The sequence below is a fragment of the Pleurodeles waltl genome, chromosome 1_1 (genome assembly GCF_031143425.1).
Source record: "Pleurodeles waltl isolate 20211129_DDA chromosome 1_1, aPleWal1.hap1.20221129, whole genome shotgun sequence".
Lineage (NCBI taxonomy): Eukaryota > Metazoa > Chordata > Amphibia > Caudata > Salamandridae > Pleurodeles > Pleurodeles waltl.
The window spans coordinates 728,249,219-728,269,209 of record NC_090436.1 but is presented as its reverse complement, the minus strand read 5'-3'; the positions used below and the strand labels follow the sequence as shown (position 1 = coordinate 728,269,209).

Genomic DNA, 19,991 nt, shown 5'->3' with positions numbered 1-19,991 from the left:
CACAGAATTGGACAGGGCTCCCATGCATCAGTTTCCGTCAGAGGAGAAACCGCCAAACGTGCTGGCAAGCCCTGGTTTCGCTTATGCCTGAAGGCAGCCTGGAATACTATGCCTGCCTTGCATGTCTGTTTCTTGCTGCTTGAATACTGTAACACTTACTGGAGTGAACTTTGACGCCTGCGCTGCAGGTCTGTATCAGCATCTCCTGTTCCTAATGGCACCTCTGGGCTGGCCCAGACTGCCCTGTTGTCCCCAATCCAAAGAGTGTGTGTGAACGGCCCTTGATCCCTGCCTGCACAGGACTGGTTCTGGGAGCATATATATTTTATATATTTAATCTACCTATTTCTCTCAGGGACACTTTGATCCTTACGCTCTTCCTGCCTTTGTCAGCCTGTAGGCCTAATGTTCCTGCAGAGGGCTGTGTAATTACTGGCCACAGAGAAGCAGGCCTCCTAGACTACCTTTTTGGAAGAGGAATCTTCCAATGTGCTGCCAACAGACAGTGAATTCTACAAGGCAGTGGATGCCTGCAAAGCAAAACTGAACAACTGGTGTGCCACCATAATAAAACAGACGTCCCGGGGGAACAAATTCTTTGGCATCCGTCGCAAAAGAGTCCCTGAGCTTTAGGGCGAATGTTGATGCTTTCCAGAACCTCAAGAAGGTTTTCCTACGAGCTCAGCCCCATGCAGCCTCCTGAAGAGGACCCCTTTGCCCTGCTGGTCGATAAGGCGGGACCCTTTAGGGAATGATGCTTCACAGGGTGACCAACGTGGAGCTGGATACTTCCTGCCCATGGTATCCTTCATCAGAGGAGAAACTCCAACCGCAGGCAGAACCTGGAGCTCAAGATGCTAAGTCTTCTTCTGACAAGCTGGATCTGGATGACCTTCTACACCCTAAGTCCTCTATGTGGGTCCCTAGCAATAAGGTGGCCGCCACATCAAAAAGCTCCTTGACAAGGATGTCTGAGCACAATTGAGATCAGAATGCCCTCGGCCTTCTTTGGAGGGAAAGGTTGACTCTTGTATGGCTACGTTCTTGGTGAAGTTCATCGCTACCAAAGGAAAGGCATCAATTGCTCCTGGCTATCATGCCAAGACAAGCTGCTGGATATTTCAGGGCCACTCAACAAAATCTTGGACATGACTGAAGACGTAAAACAGTCTGGTGTGTTGATTTCGCCGGAGATCCTCTCCGGTTGGGCCCAGAAAGCCATAATTTTTCTGGGCAATGGGACTTGCTCACTGTTGGCAGAGAGACGATGCTCCTTACTAATAAAGGTGGATCCAAAGTTGGGTGACTTGGCCTTCTCGGAACATGGGCAGATGCATAGGATAGCTTGTTTGGAGATTTGTTGATCAAGGAGCTTGGCAAATCCGTTGTCACATTTAGTTCCTTGGATAAGGCACAGAACTCCATAAAGAAAATCTTCTGCGCTAAAGTTTTCGCAGGGACCAGACGTGGAAGGGGGAGCTCTTCTGGCTGCTTCACCACCAATGACCCAAGGGAATCTAGGGTTCCCAGGCAGAGCAACGGCAGGACCAGTCAATGTTCGGCAGCTTCTACCCTTCAAGACATTTCCAGCACAACCATAGAGCCTGTGGTGATGAGGACTCTTTTTTTCTTCCCAACTAAAAGTCGGAGGTCATTTAAACAGTTGGCAAGATTTGACTTCGGACGCCTGGGTCCTTTAGAAGGCACATGGTTCCACATAGAGTTTGAGAATCCCCTGTTCAAGCCTTCGCACCTTCTCCAAATCAGTTTTCTCTGGAAGAGATGACCCTCATCAACCGGGAGGTCTCCGATATCTTAGACAAATGGGCAGTAGTCGTTACCTCGCTTCAACCCAAGGGCCTTCGTCAGCAATCTTTTTGGTGCAGAAGAGGGACTGCAGTTTCTGTCCAGTAGTAGACCTCCATCTACTGAGGGACCTTCAGCAGCTGGGGTATTGGATGGTACACTTGATGCCCATTTTTCTCTGCATTGGTGCAATCTCCAATTATTGTGGTGTTGGCAGCCGTTCGAGTTCACTACTCTGCCGTTCGATCTATCCTCAGCTCCATGGTGTTCCATCAAAGTGTTAAAACATGTGATGGAGAGCCTTTGGTGCCAGTGCCCCAGGATGATGTGTATCTGGATGACATTCTGATCACACATCAGTGCCCTGAGACCATTGTGGATCAACTCCAGATGGCAATCGACTGCTGGAACAATTAAGGTTTGTTACCAACGAGGGCAGGCTGCTTCTAACCCCAGCTCAGCGGCCAGTTTTCCTAGGATTCATCATAGATTCCAAAGAATCCACTCTCAGTTTCCTGGCCAGGAAAACGGCCAAAATCAGACAAACTTCAGAGAAGGTTAACACAGGAGAGTGTATCAGAGGTAGATTGCCAAATTGGTCGGGTGGGACTGTTGGCTTTGTTGGTACAGTCCATTTTCCCTGGCCCGCTTCATTATCAAGCACTGCAACTTCTGAAGGCGTCCCATCTGCACATGGGTCTGAAATACCCAGAGTTGATTCACCTGACAGACGAAGTTCAAGAGGAGATGCAATGGTGGCTACCCCAAAGGGAGTCCTGGAATGGTTGTTAGATATTCGGCTCCAGTCCGCATCTAGTCATAGAGTCCAATGTCAGCCTGCCCAGTTGGGGGGAAACTTGCAGAGATGTGTCTACCGGTGGAAGATGGTTGTCCAAAGAAAAGAGTTTACATGTAAATGGCTTGGAGCTCCTGGCCGGCTCCTTCATGGTTTGGTGTTGAATGAAGGACAGGGCAAGCTGCTGTGTACTTCTAAAACTGGACAACGTCTCAGCTGTCTGGTACATCAATCACCTGCCCCCCCATTCCAGAGTCCTTGCCGATCTTGCACAGGAGTTTTGGCAATAATGTCTGGACCAGCAGATCTTGGTGAGGGCAGAGTACCCATTGGAGGTGAGCAACGAAGTAGCGGATTGACATTCTCATCATACCGGGGATCTCAGTGCATGGAGACTGCATCAGAGGTGTTCAACGCGATTTAGAGATTGTGGGGTCCGTTTACGTTGGATCTGTTCACCTCTCACCTGGACCATCAGCATGAGTGATTTTTCAGCTGGAGACCGGACCCTCTGGTGGTGGCCACAGATGGGTTTCTCCAGGATTAGAGGGCAGAGAAGGGTTACGCCTTTCCCCCGTTTGCTATGATAATGAGGGTGCTGGTCCCGTTTTTTTGGCAGAACATGGATCTGTGGAGGACTCAAGTTTGTTTTTCCAGTGATGATGGAACTTTCTTGGGATTTCCCCACTCCATCTTCCCCACAAAGGAGGAATCTTCTGATGGACACTGAGGGGAAGCCTCTGTGGCATGGAAGATTTCCGGAATAGATGGACGATTGGGAGGATTTCACACAAAGCTGAAGCACTGCTCTCAAAGGCATGGGTCGCAGGAACTAACAGGCAATAAAGATCACCTTGGGAATGATGGGTACATTGGTGTATTCAGAGGAATGCAGATACCTTGGGGTCCAGCATGGTCCACATTCTGAATTACCTTTCTTCTCTTGTTTCAGAGGGATTGGCCTATTGCTTGGTCACTACCTTCAGGTCTGCAATTTCAGTGGGTCTTGAGCTGATCTAAGATTTTCCAGTGGGAGAGTAACCTATAGTCGGGAAACTCATGAGAGGTATCCCTTCGTTTTTTCCTCCAGAACTCAGGTACTCTTCTTTATGGGATGTTAACAAGGTCCTTAATCTCTTTTCCTCTTGGCCTAGTAAAAAGCATTTGACAAGGAAACAGTTATGAGCTATGTTGGCCATGTTATTATGTCTACTATCCTGCAAGAGTCTTGGTGGCTGGGCTATGGACATTACAGGCAGGATTTCTACTCCAGAAGGAGTTACCTTTCATATTTGTAGACGTACCAAGTCCAATTCTGGGATGGTTTCTTATCCTGTGTTTCCCTCTCACCCTAAACTGTGTGTAGTCAGATGTCTAAAAGCCTATGAAGCTACGACGGAGGAACGTCGCCCTGTGGGGGAGAATTGCAGCTTCTGATCTCTCTTTGTAAGCCGTTTAAAAGGTTTCTTCTCCCACGATTGCTAGGTGGGTTCAATTTGTCATGCAAGAATCCAGCATGGACAACTGTTTTTGGCACTCATTCTGACAGACGGGTTATGACTTTCAAAGCTTTTTTTCTTGGGGGACAGATTGGAAGACATCTTGATCGGCCTCTAAATTTAAATCCTTTTACTTCAAACCAATAGAGAATATGGCCACTGTGGTCATCGAGAAGCTTTGAACAAGCATAGTCATTGCTTCCGGTCCTGATATAGAGTTTAAAATTTACAAGGTTTAGTAACAGAAAGTTTAAATTCTATTAAGGACTAGGAGGAAAGGATTATCCCCACCCATATGAGTTCCAGAACCCCATTTTTCCTTCCTCGGAATTCGAATGAGGAGGCTTAGGGGTCAATGATGTACTTCTCTGAGTATAAGTATTTCAGGATTTCTTGGCAGAATTTATTGTGTGGATTTTGGTGTAAATGTTCAGGATTTTATGAAGTTCGAATTCGACACACATTGTTGCTTATGGTCATATTTTGGAAATGGTTCAATTACAGAGTTGTTTTATATGTGCCTCAACAGGGAATGACTTCTAAACAGGATTAAGAATGACCTTCAAGATGTTGATGGTCGTACAAAGAAAGAAGGAGCCTTGACATCATGAAATGACTTTGTTGGAGTCATGAACAGCTCAGATTGGACATTATTGTTGTCGTTTTCCCAGAGGTTCTTAGGAAACGTAGTTTGTGTTTTTTATTAAAATTTTTGGCTTCTGTAATAAAAAGAGAGGAAAGATTTAGCATAATCATTGCCTCCTTGTCCTTAATAGAATTGAAACTGTTACTAAAGCTAGGAAATTTCATATTCTCATGGTGTAAATCTTCTACAGCAAGGGTTTGTTAGACAGAGTAACTAACACCAAACTCCATGCCTCGTATGGCAATCTGTGAGATTCTTTGTAATAAAATCCCTGTGTACAGGTTTCACAAAAATGTAATAAAAATCCACACTTATAGGCTTATTGACTTTAACATATCCTTTTCATGATAAATATGTCAGTCCTACAGTTTTGGTCATAACAAATCAGATGTATGGCAACATTGGCTAGACAACATAAGTAACGTGTCTACTGTACTGGACAGAAGCTTTCCAACACGGCATAAAGTGTAATGCAAACACTCTTTTTCCAGTGGAAGCACACTACATCTACCCAATTAAATACTGTAATTACAAAATCAATATGTGCGAGGAGCCAAAGGCCCTCCCTAATAGTGTTTATTAAAGCACTTTTTATTGCACAAGGTATTTGACTGCTACATTTGTCAAGCCAGACCTAAAAACCGTGATAGTTGGTTATGGGAACGGACTTCACTTTAAGAATTTGGGAAACCACATCAACACAGAAATCCATTAACTTTACCACAATTGACCAGTTTGTCTGCAGTAGAAATTAAATAATTCAACATGGTCATGAAAAAGCTATCAATCTATAAGCAAGGAACGGGCATAAGTTCTATATATGAAAATACTAACTGAGGAAAATGTTCTTTCTAGATTCAGTGATCCCATGATACAGCTAAGAATAACTCCACTGTTTTGAGCAGTTTCAATGTGAACGTCCGTCAAAGGTATTCATTGCTCGAAAATGTCTAACACTCACTGGCAAATTGCTTCTTATTTAGGGATCTATAATGGTAGTGTGATACACTTGCATAAAGGAAGCAAGGAGGCTGAACTACAACATTCAGTTTCATAGAATATAATTAGAGAAAATGTAAACCGAGAAACTGTTTTCCACTGCTGCTGGAGACCTATTACGCCTCTGAATTTAGTAAAAACGTAATACCATATTTTCTTTTAAGGGTCTTGATGAATAACTTTAATGGACCTATGTTGACTTCTAATAAGAACAAACCATTTCTTTAGGAGCAAATGAGTGATATCTGCAAAATGCCCACAATTTGGACGGCAAGTATACCCCATCAAAGGAATCTTGAACTCCACCTTAGCTCAGGGATGTAGAGCTCAGATCCTAGCTGCTGGACCCTGCTGCAGATGTAAGAACAGAAATAAAGTTATGGAGTGCAACTTTAGAAAGGGCAACTGTGCAGGAAAGAAATTTTTGTGAAATTTAAAGTGACAGAGACAAATGAAAAGCAAGTAAGGAAGCTATGGTGAGGGCATTTTATGGTTCTGAATATTAATGCACACCATAAACAAATAGAGGAATACTTGGCAAATAGTCTAACCATTGGCAATTGCTCCGGGAAGCATGCAAATCTATTCAAACTGGCCCTTGATTGCTTGTGCTCCAGTTCACAAAGGACCTGTCATTGCAGTTCGGCCCGGACTGTTCCTAATGGAGCAGGACCAAGGATGACTTGAACAAAGCTGGGTCTAATGTGAGGTGATATAGTGGGCAAAAAACAATGGGTTGCGGTGCTACATGAGCGACTGCCAAGGGTTAGACTATTTGCAAGCATTACTCCCTCCAACTTTTTTGTGTTTGATTTAAATATTAATGGCCTATGATTATATCAAACACCGCATTCTTCCCTAGTGTGTCCACTCGGAGTAAAAAATCTATGATAAATCACACTACCGTCGGCCTGCTCTCTGTGAATGCAGGAATTTAGAAGAGGCTGGAGTAATTCGATTTCCTAAACTGCAACATTATTTTAAGTACACCTTCAACAGGTTCCAATTCATAATATTGCTCAGACATCCCTAAGCAAGTAATTGTAGGCAAGCTATTAATATATATAAAAGCCCGGGTAGTGCCTGTTTTAATCAGCATGACCATCAAACAAGGCCTGCCTGTCTTTTATATAGGCTTCTAGGTGAGCCAACACATATTCTGGATAGCTACACCATAGTGTACCAGAGTGGAATTTTAGTTGAGGCACAGTCAGGGTTTTATCATGGAAATGAACAAAAGAATGCCTGCAGGGGTTTATTCATACCCCTTCAAGCATTGCTAGGTTTGCATCATTCACTTCCAGCCACTGCGTGAATAAAGTGTTACTCACAGGTTGGATCAGACCAGAAGTCTTTCATTATCAATAGTCTCTATTCAATTACTTAAGTACATTAGATGAGTGAATCTGCCTAAGCAGTGATTCAATCGACTGTGGTAAGGATGGCCCACTTTTTGCTGCAGAAGTGAAGGTTGAGAACCGAGGTAACAAAGATCAGATGGGACGTTGATACACATTCCTTATCTTTACTGTTCCTTTGGTCTGATTAACATAAAATGAAACTTTGAAATCCGTAACAGTTGTGAAATCCTTGCCGCAAATTGCACGTGCATAGTTGGGTGTTGTCTATAAATTCGAAAGAACCTGTGACTATTAGAGGACAGTGCCTTGCTTAATATTTCAGTATGCTGCTGCTCTTTGCAGGAGATTCTGGACAATATACATAATACAGCTCTGGAAACATAGGTGTACAAAACAGTAGAACAGTGGTGACATTTAATCCACTGAACTCTTTATCCACATCACTAATAGAGACGCGAAACTAAGGAACTGAAAGGAAAACTATGACTTGCACGAGCATGCCTCACAAAGAGAACAGGCTTTAGAGTGCATACCCCTTGAAAGATACTGCAGATCGAGCTATATAGACACATTTCATACTTACATGCTTTCATTAAACGGTGATCCAGGATTGTAAGCATTGTTCAAATGGTGCACACGATCTGCTCATTTCAGGAATATGTTTAAGATATTTTCAAATACCACGGAGGATTGTCCATATGACTTAGTAGTGTATGCCTTACACTGACTAATGTATACAGGTGAAGTTGTTGACTTAAACTTCTATGTCAGATGATATATTTAAGAGACATCTCAGTAAGGTAAATCATAGCTAAATTCAGTTTTCACATGATATGTTATCAATGATGCTATTTACCACATCATGAGTGATGTAGAATGTCAAGTCATTAGCAGTGCATGGTGGGTGCACAAGATATAGTTAGGTCAGTATTGTGTAAACTGGTGGATTTCAGCGTTTTTTTAAACATTGGTTTTTATATTATTACAAGACCTAAGTATAACTTCACTTTAACTTTTGTTTTCTTTCAGTGAATTTGAGTTTTTTAAAATTTTACATAAAGTCACTATAACATCACTTTAACCACTGTATTTTTCAGAGAATTTCTGTTTAAAAAAAAAAAAAAAAACAAAAAAAAAAAACATCAGATTCACCCAACTCCCTCACTGAGCATAGCTTTAGGCAATGCATGGTGTTGGATTGGCCATAGGTCCTGGCTTACGGCCAGATCCTGCAGCCAATCTTCCACGAAAGGCTAACATCCCACCGTGTGCAAAGCTGCTTGTGTTTGGCCTGCAACCAGGCCAAGCACCCAACTGCACACAGCTCCCCCACCCCACATTTTTCCTTCCCACCCCTCAAACAGCAGTACTCTTGAGGTACCACTGGCTGAAGAGCCACCCGTGGTACTGCAAAACTACACAAGCTTTAAGTGTTGAGGTTGCGTGGTCTTTAAGTACTATGACTCCTGTGAGAGCCGCAACAACTCATGGGGGGAGGAGGGCATGTTGGGTCCTACGGCAGCATGATTAGCATGATTTATTTTTTAATTTTGGCTGCAGGAGAGGTCCCACTAGGGCCTTCCCACAAGAGCTAAGGAGTCAGGATGCCCCTACCCTACCCTTGCCCCTCGAATGTTCTTTTTTTTTCCAAAACACAGAACACATGGACTGAGGTTACAAGTCCTGAAAAGCTGGCTGCAACTTCCTGTTTATGTTGTGGCCACCCAATCCGATTGCTTGGTCACATGGGACCAACAGTGAAAAAAAACCTTAACCAATCAGAAAGCTCTATTTAAAAAACAAAAAATTGCATCAGCAAATAGTACTGCTGTACTCCCTCTGGACCAACCATCCACATAACACTATAGTTTGATCCTTAACTTCTCAAAAAAGTCAGACTAGATTTAAACCGAATCACAAGAAGCACACTTTCTGAGTACGATATTGCTTTCTGACAAATCTGGTGTAAGTCTGTTAAGCCATTTTTTCGGTATCATTTCCCCAAATTCCTATGGGAATTTGTATTAAAAGATATTGTTCCCTGCTCCTGCTCGACAGGTCATTCCAAAAACCTTTCAGGAAATTAAGTTGATGAACTTTTTTTTTTTTTTTGTGGAACCTTTCATGAAGAGTCATCAATTAGCAACAAACTTCTTAGCAAAACAAATAACACTTGTCCAAGGGAAACTGTGACCTAACATAACTACAGAGTGGTGACTACCACTGTGCAATACACACACACACACACTTATATATATATATATATAATAATGTATTCACTGTAAAAAACAAAGGTTATAGGGACCTCCTAGTTAGGTTGACGTTTTACTCAAACAAAACCATAGAAATTCAGCAGATGTAGTTATACTTATGTTAAGTAATTTTAAGCCACGAGTTATAGTTTCTTAACTGCATGAGTTATAGTTATACTCATCTGAAGAAACTATGAATATACCAATAAATGCTGAATTTCTATGGTTTTGCATTGGTGAAATGTCAACCTAAGTGTAATGTTCCTGTAACCTAAAGGTGTTTCAGTGAAGTTCTATGGTTTTTCTAATGTAAAGTAAAATCTAAATCCAGCACATTAATTCAACCACCACTTGGCTGCAGGGTCTGGCCTGTGGCCACGCCCTGTGGCCAACCCCCCACTCCGGAGGGCACCCAAGCCACGCACAGCCTTTCGGTGTGCGAATAGGTTTTTTTTCCCCATTGTTTTTTGGATCCACAGATTCGTCCATAGTCTACACAGGGACTGCACATAGTGCCACCCAGGATCCATGTTTTGTCAAAAAGAAAAAAAAAAGGGCAATTTATCCCCATGAGGGGGCCCTCAGGGACCCATCTATCTCTCCTATGGGGTCAGGATACCTGTGCACTACCTCTTATGTTTGTGTTTTTTTTTGTTTGTGATTTTTCCTACCCCCGGCCCAATGCAGGAAAGAAAATGGCAGTCACAACTATCCTCTTAGGTTGTGGCCAGCCAATCAGGGCTCTGCTTTTTCCCCGGATTCACAGATCCGCATCCCTAGATATCTAGATTTCTTTTTCCTATAATAATTCCAAAACTACTGATCGGATTTACACCAAATAACAATTATGATTCTTACTGGACCAAGACCTAGCTTTCTGCAAAATTTGGTGTATTTCCGTCCAGACATTAAGGCTGTAGTTGTGACTAAAATCCTTATGGGAAATTGCATGGGAAAAACACATTTTGGGATGCCCTATTTTTGTTGGATAGCACTTGACGAATCACCCCAAAACGTACCATATAGCAGCTAAAGTGACTGGCGTATTAGTTTTGAGAATTTCGTGAAGATTCGCCAAATGGCGTAAAAGTTATAGGAAAAACAAACAATGCTTTTCCTATGAAAACTAGGTCCTATTGCCAGTAGTAGGTTTTATATATTTATATATATATATATATATATATATATAATTAGTCACCCCCCCCCCCCCCCCCCACACTTGAAAAGACAAAGGTTACAGGAGGGACTTTAAAGTTATGCTCACATTTGAAACCTACAAAACCATAGAAATTCACCTGTAATAGCTAGAGTTATCTTAAGTAACTATAACTAGTGCCCTAAACTATAACTCATGCCCTTGCCTTGCACTGTTAATTACCCCACAAATGACAGCACTCAGGACATCTTAATTGGCAATATCAATGTAATATTTTAAATACAATTTTTAACAAAAAATCTGTGCATGATGGGGGTGCAAGTTAAAGTTGCCTTAGGGCATGAGTTATAGTTACTTGAGATAACTAACTATAACAGGTGAATTTATATGGTTTTGTACAATTAAAATGTGAGCCTAACTGTAACATCCTTGTAACCTTTGTTTTTTTCAGTGAATATATATGTATATATCTGAGTGGGTCTATGAGTGGGGTGCATGAGTGTGAGCGAGTCGTGAATGTTTTTCTTTTCTTTTTTAAATTGGCAGGGTTCGCAACTCTGTTGCAATGTTACACGGGGGTTGCGCGGAGTGCCACAACAGGGTAGCAAAGGTTTTTATCTTTTTTTATTTTTTATTTTATTTTTTTTACTTATAAGGGGTCCTTTAGACACCCATTAATAAGCCTCATGGGGTCAGAATACCTCAACCCTGACCCCTTCTATTGTTTTCAGCCTCTAATTCCATCTCCTAGGACCATGCCCTGATTCATAAAATGCTGGCCGCAACTTTTGACACACGTTGCAGCCAGCCAATCGCAGTACTGCTTCCAACACAAGAAGCTGCAACACTGTGCTCAGGAGCTGCAATGGATCCACATCCCTATATTTAGATATTTGTTTTTCCCTTAATAATTAGAAAACCACTAGACTGATTTATACCAAATCACAAACAGGGTGCTTTCTGGACCTTTCTGCCACATTTTGTGGAATTCAGTCCAGTAGTTCGGGTGCTATCGCTGTTCAAAATACCTATGGAAAAATGCATGGGATAAAAGCGTTTTGGGACCCCACCTTTTTCTCAGTCCCTGCTCGACGAATCACCCCAAAACTTTGTAGACAGGTGGTGACGTGAGGATTTCATTTTCTTGGAAAAATTTCATGAAGATTCATCATATGATGCCAAAGTTATAAGCAAAACCAAAAAATGCTTTTACTATACAAACTAGGTCCTAACTATACCTAGTGGTGACCAACACTAGGAAATATATATGGACAAACACACATATATATATATATATATATATATATATATATATATATATATATATATATATATATATATTTGGAAAATGTCACTTACCCAGTGTACATCTGTTCGTGGCATGAGGCGCTGCAGATTCACATGCTGTGCACTGTTCCTGCCATCTAGTGTTGGGCTCGGAGTGTTACAAGTTGTTTTTCTTCGAAGAAGTCTTTTCGAGTCACGGGACCGAGTGACTCCTCCCTTTCGGCTCCATTGCGCATGGGCGTCGACTCCATCTTAGATTGTTTTCCCCGCAAAGGGTGAGGTAGGAGTTGGTAAAGTGAGGATACTAGAGGTGCCCATGCAATGGAGTAGAAATGTATGTACATAGTGTGTAGTAAAAGAATATTTATTTACATATTTAACATTTTCATGCAACTAAAAACGGCTACAGGCTCCCGGGGAGGTGGGAGGGCGCATGTGAATCTGCAGCGTCTCATGCCACAAACAGATGTACACTAGGTAAGTGACATTTTCCGTTCAATGGCATGTGTAGCTGCAGATACACATGCTGTGCATAGACTACAAAGCAGTAATCTCCCCAAAAGCGGTGGTCAGCTTGTAGGAGTTGAAGTTGTCTGAAATACTGTTCTTAATACAGCCTGTCCTACTGTGGCTTGTTGTGTTGCTAACACATCTACACAGTAATGCTTAGTAAATGTATGAGGCGTAGACCAGGTGGCTGCCTTACAAATTTCTGTCATTGGTATATTACCAAGAAAAGCCATTGTGGCACCCTTCTTTCTAGTGGAGTGTGCCCTTGGTGTAATGGGTAATTCTCTTTTAGCTTTAAGGTAACAGGTTTGAATGCATTTAACTATCCATCTGGCAATGCCTTGTTTGGATATAAGGTTACCTGCATGAGGTTTTTGGAAGGCTACGAACAATTGTTTTGTTTTACGAAATTGTTTTGTTCTGTCCATGTAATACATTAGTGCTCTTTTTATGTCTAATGTATGCAATGCCCTTTCAGCTACTGAGTCTGGTTGTGGAAAGAAAACTGGGAGTTCCACAGTTTGGTTTAGATGGAATGGGGATACGACTTTTGGTAAAAACTTTGGATTCGTATGGAGAACCACTTTATGTTTATGTATTTGTATAAAGGGTTCTTGAATAGTAAATGCTTGTATTTCACTAACTCTTCAAAGTGATTTGATGGCTATTAGAAAGGCTACTTTCCAAGTTAGAAATTGGATTTGACAAGAATGCATGGGTTCAAATGGTGGGCCCATGAGTCGTGTTAATACAATATTAAGATTCCACAAAGGTACTGGTGGTGTCCTTGGGGTATGATTCATTTTAGTCCTTCCATAAAGGCTTTAATAACTGGGATTCTAAAAAGCGATGTTGTATGTTTAATCTGCAGATATTGCAGTGAGATGGATTTTAAATGGAAGAGAAAGCTAGATTTGACTTTTGTAAGTGTAGTAAATAACTTACAATGTTTTGTGTGGAGGCGTCTAGTGGCATAAATTGATTAGCCTGACAGTAGCAAACAAATCTTTTCCATTTGTTCGTGTAACAATGTCTTGTTGTGGGTTTTCTTGCTTGTTTAATGACCTCCATACACTCTTTTGAAAGGTTTAAATATCCGAATTCTAAGACTTCAGGAGCCAGATTGCTAGGTTGAGCGATGCTGGTTTCAGGTGTCTGATCTGTTGTTTGTGTTGTGTCAACAGATCTGGTCTGTTTGGTAGTTTGATGTAGTGTACTACTGATAAGTCCAACAGTGTTGTGTACCATGGTTGGCGAGCCCACGTTGGTGCTATAAGTATTAGTTTGAGTTTGTTTTGACTCAGTTTGTTGACCAGATAAGGAATGAGCGGGAGAGGGGGAGGGGGAAAAGCGTAAGCAAATATCCCTGACCAGCTGTTCCATAGAGCATTGCCCTTGGACTGAGGGTGTGGATACCTGGACGCAAAGTTTTGGCATTTTGCGTTTTCTTTTGTTGCAAATAGATCTATGTTTGGTGTACCCCAGCGGTAGAAGTGATCCTGTAGGATCTGGGGATGTATTTCCCATTCGTGAGTTTGTTGTTGATCTCGACTGAGATTGTCAGCTAACTGATTTTGAATGCCTGGTATGTATTGTGCTATCAGGCAAATGTTGTTGTGAATTGCCCAATGCCAAATTGTTTGTGCTAAGAGACACAGCTGTGACAAGTGTGTCCCCCCCCTGTCTGTTTAGATAATACATTGTTGTCATATTGTCTGTCTTGACAAGAATGTGTTTGTGGGCTATCAGCGGTTGAAACTCTTTTAATGCTAGAAATACCGCTAGCAGTTCCAAGTGATTTATGTGAAGTAGTCTTTGTTGATTGTCGCATTGACCTTGTATGCTGTGATTGTTGAGGTGTGCTCCCCACCCAACCATAGAAGCGTCTGTTGTGATAATGGCGTGAGGCACTGGGTCTTGAAAAGGCCGCCCTTTGTTTAAATTTATAGGGTTCCACCATTGGAGCGAAGAGTATGTTTGGCGGTCTATCAACACTAGATCTTGTAGTTGACCCTGTACTTGCATCCATTGTTTTGCTAGGCACTGTTGTAAGGGCTGCATGTGTAGTCTTGCGTTTGGGACAATAGCTATGCATGAGGACATCATGCCTAGTAGTTTCATTACAAACCCTACCGTGAAGTATTGGTTTGGTTGCATGCTTGATCTTACATTTTGGAACGATTGAACTCTTTGTGGACTTGGAGTGGCAATTGCTCTTTGAGTGTTGCTCCAAAGTATTGCTGTAGTTGGGATGGTTGCAGTTGTGACTTTTGGTAATTTATAGAAAACCCTAGTTTGTGTAGAGTTTCTATGACATATTGCATGTGAAACTGACATTATTGTTGAGTGTTGGCTTTTATTAGCCAATCGTCCAAATATGGGAATACGTGCATGTGCTGTCTCCTTATATGAGCTGCTACTACGGCTAAGCATTTTGTAAATACTCTGGGGGCTGTTATTCCGAACGGCAGCACTTGGAATTGATAATGTTTGCCTTGTATTACAAACCTTAGGTATTTCCTGTGAGATGGATGGATGGGTATGTGGAAATACGCATCCTTGAGATCCAGTGTTGTCATGTATTCCCCCTTTTTCAGTAAGGGAGCTACGTCCTGAAGTGTTACCATGTGGAAATGATCTGATTTGATGAAGAGGTTCAGTGTTCTGAGATCTAAGATAGGCCTTAATGTTTTGTCCTTTTTTGGAATAAGGAAATACAGGGAGTAAACGCCTGTTCCCTTTTGGTGATAGGGTACTAGCTCTATTGCTTGTTTTTGTAGCAGTGCTTGGACCTCTATATGTAGTAGGTCTAAGTGTTGTGGAGACAGTCTGTGCGGTTTTGGTGGCACATCTGGAGGGAATGTTGTGAATTCTATGCAATAACCATGTTGGATAATTGATAGGACCCATGTGTCTGTGGTAATATGTGTCCAATTGTGGTAGTATTTGGTTAGCCTCCCCCCCACTGGTGACGAGTGTTCAGGTAGTGGGACATTGAAGTCACTGCTTGCTAGGGCTTGGTGGGCTGGAATTTTCCTCTTCCTCTTGGGAATTGTCCTCTATGGGAACCACGAAATCCCCCCCCCCCTTTGGTATTGTGACTGATAGGTGTATTTTGTTTGAGAGGTGGATGGTTCAGATGTCTGTTGCCGAAACCCCCCTCTAAATTGTGGTTTCCTAAAAGTGCCGCTGAATTGTGGGGAGTAGAGAGCACCCATGGTTTTGGCCGTGTCTGTGTCCTTTTTCATCTTCTCGATTGCGGAATCGACTTCCGGCCCAAACAGCATATTTAGTACCGCTTGTTGTATTTCTGGTTTGAATCCAGAACTCCGCAGCCATGCATGTCTTGCAATCGTTACAGCCATGTTGACAGTCCGTGCTGCTGTATCTGAAGAGTCTAATGCAGACCTTATCTGATTGTTTGATATGGCCTGTCCCTCTTCAACTACTTGCTGGGCATGTTTTTGGTGTTCCTAGGGCAAGTGCTGGATGATGTCTTGCATCTCGTCCCAGTGTGCCCTGTCGTAGCGTGCAAGTAGGGTTTGCGAATTTGCAATTCGCCATTGATTGGCTGCTTGTGATGCCACTCCCTTGCCCGCTGCGTCGAACTTTCAACTCTCTTTGTCAGGTGGTGGGGCATCTCCTGACGATTGTGAGTTTGCCCTTTTTCTTGCAGCCCCTACAACCACTGAGTCCGGTGTGAGTTGTTGCGTTATAAACACTGGGTCTGTCAGGGGTGGTTTATATTTCTTTTCTACCCTAGGCGTGATAGCTCTTTCCTCTACAGGCTCTTGGAAGACCTGTTGTGCATGCTTGAGCATGCCCGGTAGCATTGGCAGGCTTTGATAGGATGCCAGAGTGTTGAAAAGGAAGTCATCCTCCACTGGTTCAGAGTGCATTGTTACGTTGTGGAACGTAGCTGCCCTGGCTAGTACTTGTGTATATGCTGTACTGTCCTCTGGTGGTGAAGGCTTGGTTGGATAACACTATGGGCTGTTGTCCGATATTGGTGGATCGTATAGATCCCATGCATCAGCGTCATCTTGGGTCATCCCAGTATGTGTGGGTGACTGCATTATCGGTGTTCCCACTGGTGACAAGTGTGGTGAGTGCAGTGGGGATGGTTGTGGTGAGACCTGTGGTGGTGGTGACCATCTCTGATTCTTGAAAGGCTAATTTTCTTTTAGATGTGAGTGGAGGGATGGTCTGAATCTTCCCTGTATCTTTTTTAATTTGCAACCTTTGTTGCGTTTGGTTCGGTTCTTCTATATCCAGATCTTGCTCAAATCTATGTCTTTCTTTGAGTTGCATCAAAAGCCCTTGCTCCTCAGTGTATGAGGATCGTTTCGGCTCCGAAGCCGTTTTTTTCGGTACCGAAATTCCTAATGTAATTGTCTTTCGGTTCCGAGGAGCTTTTTCGGGGCTTGCTTGATTTGACAACTTGATGCCGAAATTTTACTGTGCCAGAATCTCGACCGGAGTCGGAAGTCTTCGGCAACTCTTTGGACTTTTTCGGTGCCGATGTTATCTGGTCACCTTCACTTCTGTGGGTTGAGCCATGGCCTGCTGGCGGTGGCGTCCCCGTGGCCTTGAGTTTTTTGGTGTGACCCTGGGTTTGGGACGGGGCAGGTTTACTCACAGTTTGTTGCACCGTCGAGGGTCGTTCACCGTCGGATTCATCTGAGTCTGTTTCTTGGATGGAAATTCTTTCTTCCTCCTCGACGTCGAGATCTTGTTTAGGCTTCAACGCCATTTGTAGTCTTCTTGCGCGTCGATCTCTCAAGGTTTTCTTCGATCGAAACGCTCGGCAAGCTTCACAAGTATCCTCTCTGTGTTCGGGCGACAAACACAGGTTACAGACCCGGTGCTGGTCTGTATAAGGATACTTGGCGTGACACTTAGGACAGAAACGGAAGGGGGTCACGGTCCATTAGTCTTGGACGACGGGTGTGGTCGGGCCGACCAGGCCTCGATGAAGAGTGGAAGCCCCGAAGGGCCGCCGAAGCGGTCTTGATGTCGGTGCCGATACACTAACACTAAACCGGTACCGAACGAGAACAATACCGACAAATTTTCGATACTTAGCTAACCTTCCCGATTCAAAATACGAAGCGAAGAGGAACACGTCCGAACCCGATGGCGGAAAGAAAACAATCTAAGATGGAGTCGACGCCCATGCGCAATGGAGCCGAAAGGGAGGAGTCACTCGGTCCCGTGACTCGAAAAGACTTCTTCGAAGAAAAACAACTTGTGACACTCTGAGCCCAACACTAGATGGCAGGAACAGTGCACAGCATGTGTATCTGCAGCTACACATGCCATTGAACACACATATATATATATATATACACACACACATATATATATATATATATATATATATATATATATATATAGATATATATATATTTATATTTACCAATGGTTAAAGTAAAGTTATGGTTAGGCTTGGTTAAAATAAAAATTACCATGTTTAAAAAAAAACCTTAGAAATTAAAGGAAAACAACAATTTAAGGGACGTTATGTTTAAACCTTTAAATCAAAATAACCCTGCAATTAGCAAATTATGGTCAGGACCACTATCTGTAACTTATATAATAAACATGCAAACCATAACACACACACACACACACACACACCAGATGCAATGCACTTCACCTTACCCTTGATGTGAGAGATGTAATTACAAATGTCAATTTGACAGAGGAGTTTATCATCCTATTACCATAATACTATAAAAGAGATAATTGAATGTTGAATTTTGTTACTGATTAGGTATTGTTTAATATCATAGTTTTCAATGTTGTTACGTACTGGCAATGCACTTAACTGCAAGGAGCCACTATCCCAATTAACACATGAAGGACTGATGCTTTTAAGCGTATATAAATATATAATTAGAAGTTATCTGTGTCCCAGTTGAGAGCTTTTTTCCTTCTGTTTATACAATTATGGGAAGCAGGTAGTTTTTGCAACTAAGAAACCTCATCCTCTGGCAGTTAGTACTTTGCACTGTTTTTTTAATTTAAAAACAATGGGCTTCGAGTGGCCACAAAATTGTCTTCCACAAATCACAAAGCATAATGGACACCAAATGATTATTTATGCATTTCTACCTCTGATTCACAATGTTTCTCAGTTTCTTGTAAAACAGCCTTTTTATATGTTTTTGAATCAACAGAAATTGATTAAATATGCTGTAATAAAATTTGCAGTCACTGCTTAAGTGTGGCCTTTATCTTTATTCTTTTTACTGTATCAGGGATCTAACCCCTCTTCTGCTTACAGAGGCCAAACCCCTTGGTTTCTGCAAACTGAACTATTAAGACATATTGTGGAACAAGCAATCCCAAGAAACAATTTTCCTCATCAGTGAGGTGGAATTCTAAAAATAGACAACAAGCAACCCCAGATGGGTGACAACACGAGTGGCGAGTCTTGCAGTCTAGACAACAGACCATCCAAGAAGTGTGATCGATGCATGAGTGAGGCATAGCCCTTTCCTACAGGAGTCATGTGAGAAGGCCATAATGTTTAGTCTTTTGGCCATATCAGAGATGTACTGCTTCAATCTATAGGCCCTTTCAGTGAAGTGTTCACTTCTGGGTATATTCATACCACTTATGGAGATTCCACAGAGAACAAAAATCATGATGGGGATCCTTTAGCTGATCACTGATAACATCCCAGAACCATTTTCTATATTTTTTGTGGATCTTCCATGCCTTTACACATGGGGTCCAACTACACCAAAATAAACGACTTAGCCAACCTGCAGTAAAACAGGCATCAAACCTCTCAGAGCCAAGATGCATTATTCCCCATAACCGTTCTTCTGTGTGGCGTTAATGAACATCAGTAACAAGATAGTTAACCTGCAAGTTCTAAACCTATTCCTACGGTAGGAAAAGTATAAGTGTTAATAGAAACTCACATAAATCTAAACAAGGCACTGACTGTTTGGAACCTCTCACTTAAGAAGTGTATGTGACTATTTATAACTGGAAATGTGCACTGATTCTTACAACATAACTCATTAACACAGAATTAATTCTCTGCCTTCCCTAACTTGCAAAGTCCAAGATTCTTTTTTTTTTTAATTGAAAGACAATCTAAAACAGAACACCGAATGCAACCATGCATAGTGAAACAAAATGCCTTCACATCAACCGCTCTGCCCAAACAGCCTATTGTGAACAAATGTGGTGAAAACTTACAACTACGTACTCTATTAGCCACATTTGGTCATCACACTATGTGCATCCAGATGCGAACACCTTGACTGGATGAGCCCTGTGATCACGAAGCAACAATCATCCCACTAGGCCACCAGGGATATTTTTTGGTCTATGTTGGGGAGCAACCCCTTAGGGAAAGAGGGGGGGTAGGCAATTTGACTGTGTTATGGCCTTCCCGGGGATAGATCAGCTACTTTTTCTAGTCGATCTGCCCACCTGGGGAGAAGGGGAGTGGAAACCACCAGGCCAACAAGATCATCATCATCTTTTTTTTTTTTTTAATTATTTTTTTTTAGAAAAAATACATAAAGGGAGCAACCTTTTTCGGATGATCTGTCCCCCGGGGGAGGGGGGGAGGGGGAGGGTGGTAAAACCACTAGGCCACCAGGGATTTTATGTTTTTATGAAAAACTAAGGAAGCAACTTCTAAGGCAAGGGTT

At 42.3% G+C, this 19,991-nt stretch overlaps 1 protein-coding gene and 1 long non-coding RNA gene across 6 annotated transcripts in view; one reads left to right on the top strand and one right to left on the bottom strand.

The window, feature by feature from the left end:
• Nucleotides 1-19,991, bottom strand: part of CDC42SE2 (CDC42 small effector 2) — a 301,018-nt gene that overhangs the window by 8,474 nt on the left and 272,553 nt on the right. The gene's annotated exons all lie outside the window — the stretch shown is intronic.
• The window catches only part of LOC138286974 (uncharacterized), a 54,522-nt gene that overhangs the window by 6,544 nt on the left and 27,987 nt on the right, over nt 1-19,991 (top strand). The window lies entirely within an intron of this gene.